General features: G+C 41.2%; 1 long non-coding RNA gene across 1 annotated transcript; it reads right to left on the bottom strand.

The window, feature by feature from the left end:
- Nucleotides 1-442: 442 nt before the first annotated feature.
- On the bottom strand, nt 443-1,276 carry LOC123335299. Its single transcript, XR_006553668.2, has 2 exons — nt 1,049-1,276; nt 443-937 (listed from the first exon to the last, which is right to left on the bottom strand). It is a non-coding gene; the product is annotated as an uncharacterized LOC123335299 (long non-coding RNA).
- Between the last annotated feature and the right edge of the window lie 6,713 nt (nt 1,277-7,989).

The following is a 7,989-nucleotide window of genomic DNA, read 5'->3' as shown; positions in this document are numbered from 1 at the left end:
ACTTTTCACTTTCATGCATTGGAGAAGGAAATGGCAACCCACTCCAGTGTTCTTGCCTGGAGAATCCAGGGACGGGGGAGCCTGGTGGGCTGCCATCTGTGGGGTTCACGCAGAGTCGGACACGACTGAAGCGACTTAGCAGCGGCAGCAGGCAGACTATTGCCTATTTGAATAAATATAATTGAAACAGAGCCAAGTTCATTCATTTACGTATTTATGACTGATCTTGTTTCATAACAGCAGAGGGGAATAAATGCCACTAAGACCACATAGCCTTGTAACACTGAAGTTATTTACTACCTGCTATTTTACAAAGAAAAAAAAAATTAAGCCTGATTCAGGGAGGTGTACCTGAATGGAAATTTTTTAAAATTCATCAGTAATTAAGATATCACCATCACAAATGTATAAGACAATAGAAATCCACTCAGACACCAAGTTATTTCTATTCAATCAAATTATTTTCAAATTTTGTATAGAAAAATTGTACAAGACTGGTCATAGAAAAATGAAAGAGTAGAATGTGGAAACATTTGTTCTACCAGATATCACGTTATATACAAAAAGCAGCCCATAGGAATCAGGGTAATGACAAAAGAGGATGCCCCGGGAGGGCTAGGTGAACGTTCCTTCTCAGTATATGTGTGAATAAGGAAAGCTTTGGCTTTGACTTCACCAGGAAAATTGCAGAAGCCATGGTGGCTCAGACGGTAAGGCATCTGCCTGCAATGCAGGAGACCAGGGTTCGACTCCTGGGTCAGGAAGATCCCCTGGAGAAGGAAATGGCACCCCACTCCAGCACTCTTGCCTGGAAAATCCCATGGACGGAGGAGCCTGATAGGCTACAGTCCATGGGGTCGCAAAGAGTCGGACACCACTGAGCGACTTCACTTTCTTTCACTTTCATGGCAGGACAAATCTTAGGATGAAGAAGACACTGGGACAGTAGAGAAAAAATTGGGATGAAATCCATATCCTTGTTGGGATTGCTGAGCCAACATTGACCCACAATATGCTGAAGATCCAGACTGATTGTGTTTTTTCTTACCTGTAACTGAAAGCGTTCTTCCTAGGTTATGAATGTAGACTCTTAATCTTGTACCTAAGTATGACATCAGGGGCAGTTTGTATGCATAATGAGAGGAAAAGTGACCATGTTTAAAAAAAAAAAAAAAAAAGGCCAAATATGGAGAATTTCTGAAAATGAAATGCTGAGTCTTTGCTTTTTCCCTAGATGCAGAGCACTGTATCCAGTGCCCAGCTCAGTTCAATTCCGTTCAGTTGCTCAGTCGTGTCTGACTCTTTGTGACCCCATGAATTGCAGCACGCCAGGCCACCCTGTCCATCACCAACTCCCGGAGTTCACCCAAACTCTTATCCATCAAGTTGATGATGCCATCCAGCCATCTCATCCTCTGTCGTCCCCTGCTCCTCCTGCCCCCAATCCCTCCCAGCATCAGAGTCTTTTCCAATGAGTCAACTCTTCACATGAGGTGGCCAAAGTATTGGAGTTTCAGCTTTGGCATCAGTCCTTCCAATGAACACCCAGGACTGATCTCCTTTAGAATGGATTGGTTGGATCTCCTTGCAGTCCAAGGACTCTCAAGAGTCTTCTCCAACACCACAATTCAAAAGCATCAATTCTTCGGTGCTCAGCTTTCTTCACAGTCCAACTCTCACATCCATACATGACCACTGGAAAAACCATAGCCTTGACTAGGCAGACCTTTGTTGGCAAAGTAATGTCTCTGCTTTTGAATATGCTATCTAGGTGGGTCATAACTTTCCTTCCAAGGAGTACATGTATTTTAATTTCATAGCTGCAATCACCATCTGCAGTGATTTTGGAGCCCAAAAAAATAAAGTCTGACACTGTCTCCACGGTTTCCCCAGTTTGTGCCCAGCTCAAGAGCATCCAAATAGTGAGAGAAATCGCTGCCTCCCTAAGGACTTGACCTCTCTGGGCTTTGATGATCCTTTGGGGGTGTCTCTGGCCTGCACAGCTCTCTGTTTATCTGCCATCACAGCTGAGGTTTTGTGGGTCTTTATGAAGTAACAAGACACCCCCATAGTCAAGGCAAATAACTGGACTCTCAGCTAAGTCCTGCTCATCTCCCTCCTCCTGTGTTTCTTCTGCTCCTTACTCTTCATTGGTCATCCCAACAGAGCCACCTGCATCCTCCAACAAATCACATTTGGAGCTGGGTTCGCCATAGCTGTTGCCAGTGTTTTGGCCAAAACCCTGACTGTGATCCTGGCATTCAAGACCAGGAAACCAGGAAGAACCATGAGGCGGTAACTGGTAACAGGAGCTTCTAATGATGTCATCCCCTTGTGCTCTCTGATCCAAGTGATTCTCTGTGGAGTCTGGCTGGGAACCTCGCCCCCTTTCCTTGAGATGGACACTCATTCTGAGCCCAAGGAGCTCATAATCATGTGCAACAAGGGCTCAGTCACTGCCTTCTACTGTGTCCTGGGATACTTGGGCTCCTTAGCCCTGGGAACCTTCTCCCTAGCTTTCCTGGCCAGGAACCTGCCTGACACCTTCAGTGAAACCAAGTTCCTGGCCTTCAGGATGCTGGTGTTCTGCAGTGTCTGGGTCACCTTCCTCCCTGTCTCGCACCAAGGGCAAGGTCATGGTGGCCGTGGAGATCCTCTCCATGTTGGCCTCCAGTGCTGGGCTCCAGGGCCGCATCTTTGCCCCAGAGTGCTACATTATCCTCCTGAGACCCGAGAAGAACACTTTGAAAGTTTTAAAGAATTTAAGTTCCCAGGGAAATAGACATTCTTAGGTTTTATCTCATGAGTCTCTATCTCATTTTTAGGATTTTGAAAAATAGAACATTTAAATACTATATATGATTCGTAATATCTGAATGCATTACATCAAACTTACTATTATATCATATGTTCATTCAGATATTTAAAAACAACCAAAATTGCTTTACCTCTGTTTACCGGGTAACCTACCCTCTCTTTTTAAAAGTATTGGTATATAACTACACTCAGTCCTCAAGACTCACTCATAGGCTTTCTGTTCTAGACTAATGGCATGCCTCAAAGCCTTTGCTATTGAATCCAACCATTTCTTCCATCATTAAATATGCAGTAAGCACAGCGTCTATTTTTTCAGCCTCTCCTCCATCTTAGTAACCGTATTTTATAACTAAGAACTTGTCAAAGCACTCTTTGTTGTATCTGCCCCAGGTATTTTGTTTGTTTGTTTGAGTCAACTGACAGTCAGTTGTAAAGATCCGTACTGAGTTGAATATACCGGTCATACACAGTGTCTTTGTGCTTTCTTCTCACTCCTTTAGTGTTTCAAACTTTCAAGTTTTAGAATATATTTTGAATTAATGTAGATTAAATCTGTAGTGTATTTTCCTTAAGTCATTAATTAAATCATTTTCTAACTTATTGAAATGCTAATTTCATCACATAGTAAGCTCCCTTGTATACAAGGAAGTGTTCCTGCACCCTCTGCATTAGTCATTCAGTTGGTTGGTTGTTTTTTATTCTCTTTCCTTCAGTAACAAAATTTACATAATGTCTCTGCATATCACCTTTTTCATATTTCCTATCATGGTTCTTTAAAAAAAAAAAGTTCTTATTTCTTCCTTAAAAATGTCTATTTCATGTGAATTTGACAATCAACCTTTCCATCCTTTAAAAAAATATATTATAGTTCTAACTTTACTGAATTGAATCAAATAGTTTGGGTAAAAGTTACAATATGGTAATTACTGATAAATTTAACATTTCCCTATTTAATCAGAGTTCTTATTTCATATTGCTTTATCATTTTTATTTTCTCTATGCATTTGTTTAAAGTCAATGATTTTTCTTTTGTTTTTCCTACCCTCTGCTTACTTTGAGTTTATTTTGCTCTTCTAATTTCTTGAACTGGAGATTTTAACGTGGATTTGAGACATTTCCTGTTTCACAATGTATGTATTTGGTTTTATAAATTTCCCTCTTGGCATTGCTTTGGCTACATCTCATAAATTTTGACATATTGTATTTTTATTTTTAATGATTTCTATGTATATTTAAATTCCTTGACAGTTCCTGTTTGAATCATGGATCATTATATATGTGTGTTCTTTAACTTGCAATTGTTTTGAGATTTATATCTTATTTTATTGACTGGAGATTGATTCCACTGTAGTCAGAGAACATGCTCTGTATGATTCAATTCTTTTAAATGTACTGAGGCTTGTTTTATGACCCAGAATATGGCCTATCTCAGTGAAATAACACATTGGTGCTTGATAAGAATGTATATTCTGTTGTTGGGTTGATTGCCCTACAAATACCAACTGAGTGCTCTGTGAGTGTCACCTGGATCCCGTTGATTGGTGCCATTGTTCCCCTATAAGCTTGTTGACTTTTAGACTAGTAGTATTGTTGGGGAGGGGTGTTGGAGTCCTAATCATAATTTTGGATTTCTCTATTTCTTTATTCACTGATATCAGTTTTTGATGAATACCCCACGTCCAACGTAAGAGAAACCCAAGTAAGACGGTAGGTGTTGCAAGAGGGCATCAGAGGGCAGACACACGGAAACCATAATCAGAAAACTAGTTAATCTAATCACATGGACCACAGCCTTGTCTAACTCAATGAAACTAAGCCATGCCCTGTGGGGCCACCCAAGACGGTCATGGTGGAGAGGTCTGACAGAATGTGGTCCACTGGAGAAGGAAATGGTAAACCACTTCAGTATTTTTGCCTTGAGAACCCCATGAACAGTATGAAAAGGCAAAATGATAGGATACTGAAAGAGGAACTCCCCAGGTCGGTAGGCGCCCAATATGCTACTGGAAATCAATGGAGAAATAACTCCAGAAAGAGTGAAGGGATGGAGCCAAAGCAAAAACAATACCCAGTTGTGGATGTGCCTGGTGATAGAAGCAAGGTCCGATGTTGTAAAGAGCAAGATTGCATAGGAACCTGGAATCTTAGGTCCATGAATCAAAGCAAATTGGAAGTGGTCAAACAGGAGATGGCAAGAGCGAAGGTCGACATTCTAGGAATCAGCGAACTAAAATGGACTGGAATGGGTGAATTTGACTTAGATGACCATTATATCTACTACTGTGGGCAGGAATCCCTTAGAAGAAATAGAGTAGCCATCATGGTCAACAAGAGTCCGAAATGCAGTACTTGGATGCAATCTCAAAAATGATAGAATGATCTCTATTCATTTCCAAGGCAAACCATTCAATATCACACTAATCCAAGTCTATGCCCCAACCAGTAACACTGAAGAAGCTGAAGTTGAATGGTTCTATGAAGACCTACAAGACCTTTAAGAACTAACATCCAAAAAAGATGTCCTTTTCATTATAGGGGACTGGAATGCAAAAGTGGGAAGTCAAGAAACACCTGGGTTAAGAGGGAAATTTGGCCTTGGAATACAGAATGAAGCAGGACAAAGGCTAATAGAGTTTTGCCAAGAGAACGCACTGGTCATAGCAAACACCCTCTTCAACAACACAAGAGAAGACTCTATACATGGACATCACCAGATGGACAACACCAAAATCAGATTGATTATACTCTTTGCAGCCAAAGATGGAGAAGCTCTATACAGTCAGCAAAAACAAGACTGGGAGCTGACTGTGGCTCAGATCAGGAACTCCTTATTGCCAAATTCAGACTTAAATTGAGGAAAGTAGGGAAAACCACTAGACCATTCAGGTATGACCTAAATCAAATCCCTTATGATTATACAGTGGAAGTGAGAAGTAGATTTAAAGGACTAGATCTGATAGATAGAGTGCCTGATGAACTATGGACTGAGGTTCGTGACATTGTACAGGAGACAGGGATCAAGACCATCCCCATGGAAAAGAAATGCAAAAAAGCAAAATGGCTGTCTGGGGAGGCCTTACAAATAGCTGTGAAAAGAAGAGAAGCGAAAAGCAAAGGAGAAAAGGAAAGATATAAACATTTGAATGCAAGTTCCAAAGAATAGCAAGAAGAGATAAGAAAGCCTTCCTCGGCAATCAGTGCAAAGAAATAGAGGAAAACAATAAAATGGGAAAGACTAGAGATCTCTTCAAGAAAATTAGAGATAGCAAGGGAACATTTCATGCAAAGATGGGCTCGATAAAGGACAGAAATGGTATGGACCTAACAGAAGAAGAAGATAATAAGAAGAGGTGGCAAGAATACACAGAAGAACTGTACAAAAAAGATCTTCACGACCCAGATAATCATGATGGCGTGATCACCTAGAGCCAGGCATCCTGGAATGTGAAGTCAAGTGGGCCTTAGGAAGCATCACTATGAACAAATCTAGTGCAGGTGATGGAATTCCAGTTGAGCTATTTCAAATCCTAAAAGATAATGCTGTGAAAGTGCTGTACTCAATATGCCAGCAAATTTGAAATGCTCCACAGTGGCCACAGGACTGGAAAAGGTCAGTTTTTATTCCAATCCCAAAGAAAGGCAATGCCAAAGAGTGTTCAAACTACCGCACAATTGCACTCATCTCACACACTAGTAAAGTAATGCTCAAAATTCTCCAAGCCAGGCTTCAGCAATATGTGAACCATGAACTTCCTGATGTTCAAGCTGGTTTTAGAAAAGGCAGAGGAACCAGAGATCAAATTGCCAACATCCGCTGGATCATGGAAAAAGCAGGAGAGTTCCAGAAAAACATCTATTTCTGCTTTATTGACTATGCCAAAGCCTTTGACTGTGTGGGTCACAATAAACTGTGGGAAATTCTGAAAGAGATGGGAATACCAGACCACCTGACCTGCCTCTTGAGAAATTTGTATGCAGGTCAGGAAGCAACAGTTAGAACTGGACATGGAACAACAGACTGGTTCCAAATAGGAAAAGGAGTACATCAAGGCTGTATATTGTCACCCTGTTTATTTAACTTACATGTAGAGTACATCATGAGAAATGCTGGACTGGAAGAAGCACAAGCTGGAATCAAGATTGCTGGGAGAAATATCAATAACCTCAGATAGGCAGATGACACCACCCTTATGGCAGAAAGTGAAGAGGAACTAAAAAGCCTCTTGCTGAAAGTGAAAGTGGAGAGTGAAAAAGTTGGCTTAAAGCTCAACATTCAGAAAATGAAGATCATGGCATCTGGTCCCATCACTTCATGGCAAATAGATGGAAACAGTGGAAATAATGGAAACAGTGACAGACTTTATTTTGGGGGCTGCAAAATCACTGCAGATGGTGATTGCAGCCATGAAGTTAAAAGACACTTGCTCCTTGGAAGGAAAGTTATGACCAACCTAGATAGCATACTGAAAAGCAGAGACATTACTTTGCCAACAAAAGTCCATCTAGTCAAGGCTATGGTTTTTCCAGTGGTCATGTATGGATGTGAGAGTTGGACTGTGAAGAAGGCTGAGCGCCAAAGAATTGATGCTTTTGAACTGTGGTGTTGGAGAAGACTCTTGAGAGTCCCTTGGACTGCAAGGAGATCCAACAAGTCCATCCTAAAGGAGATCAGTCCTGGGTGTTCTTTGGAAGGAATGATGCTAAAGCTGAAACTCCAGTACTTTGGCCACCTCATGCGAAGAGTTGACTCATTGGAAAAGACTCTGATGCTGGGAGGGATTGGGGGCAGGAGGAGAAGGGTACGAGAGAGACTGAGATGGCTGGATGGCATCACCAACTCGATGGACATGAGTCTGAGTGAACTCCAGGAGTTGGTGATGGACAGGGTGGCCTGGCATGCTGCAATTCATGGGATCACAATGAGTCAGACACAACTGAGGGACTGAACTGGACTGAACTGAACTGAACTGAACTGATTGTATACTGATACTCTGTTGCAATTACTAGGACTTCTTTGTGAGTTGACACATTTTACATCATGCAATGTCCCTATTCCTTACTAATAAATGCTTTGATCTGAAATCTACTTTTACTGATATTAACACTAACGTTTGTTTTGTTTCTCTATTAATGTTAGCATGGTGTAACTTTTTCCATCCACTTATTTTCAAC

Source organism: Bubalus bubalis, chromosome 9, assembly GCF_019923935.1.
Source record: "Bubalus bubalis isolate 160015118507 breed Murrah chromosome 9, NDDB_SH_1, whole genome shotgun sequence".
NCBI classification, from domain to species: domain Eukaryota; kingdom Metazoa; phylum Chordata; class Mammalia; order Artiodactyla; family Bovidae; genus Bubalus; species Bubalus bubalis.
Note: the sequence above shows the minus strand (reverse complement) of the source record. Positions and strands in the feature narration are given on the sequence as shown.